Source organism: Myotis brandtii, unplaced genomic scaffold (assembly GCF_000412655.1).
Source record: "Myotis brandtii unplaced genomic scaffold, ASM41265v1 scaffold609, whole genome shotgun sequence".
Lineage (NCBI taxonomy): Eukaryota > Metazoa > Chordata > Mammalia > Chiroptera > Vespertilionidae > Myotis > Myotis brandtii.
The window spans coordinates 463055-463825 of record NW_005370315.1 but is presented as its reverse complement, the minus strand read 5'-3'; positions in this window follow the sequence as shown (position 1 = coordinate 463825).

The window sequence follows — 771 nt, the reverse complement described above, 5'->3', positions numbered from 1 at the left end:
CCTATCTAATAATAGACAAACATGGTAATTGACTGTACCTTCGCTACACCTCCCACTGGCTAATCAGCATGATATACAAATTAACTGCCAACAAAGATGGCGGCTAATTTGCATACTGCAGGCAGGGCGGGATAGTGTGAGCCGCCAGCACGAGCCGCCATCCAGGCCCCATGTGCGACCCCAGAAGCCCCGTGCCTGCCGCCCATGATTGGATCCGATCCCAGGCCGCAGGCCTGCCCCAGTAGCCCCAGAAGCCACCTGATATGGCAGTAACTCTATCAGTAAGCACTCTGAAAGTCAGCGGCATAAATGCACCAACTAAAAGACAGATTATGAGGGTGAATCAAAAACAAAACCCACTTTAAATATAAAGACACATATAGATTAAAAGTAAATGAATTAAGCTGCAGCCTGTTTTGCTCAGTGGATAGAGCATTAGCCCGTGGACTGAAGGGTCCCAGATTCGATTCCAGTCAAGGGCATGTACCTCAGTTGCTAGCTTGATCCCCAGTCCCTATCAAAGCATATGCAGGAGGCAACCAATCAATGTGTCTCTCCCTTTCCTTCACTCTCTCTAAAATTCAATGGAAAAATATCCTTGGGTGAAGATTAACAAAAACAAAGTAAATGGATTAAGTAACATTAAAGAGATTATAAGAAAAATATATTCCAAATTTTGTTAGTTGTATAATGGTTATGTTTAAATTATTAACACCTAAGAAATTGGGTGAAGGGTACATATAATATGCTGTAGTATTTTATAGTTTTTTT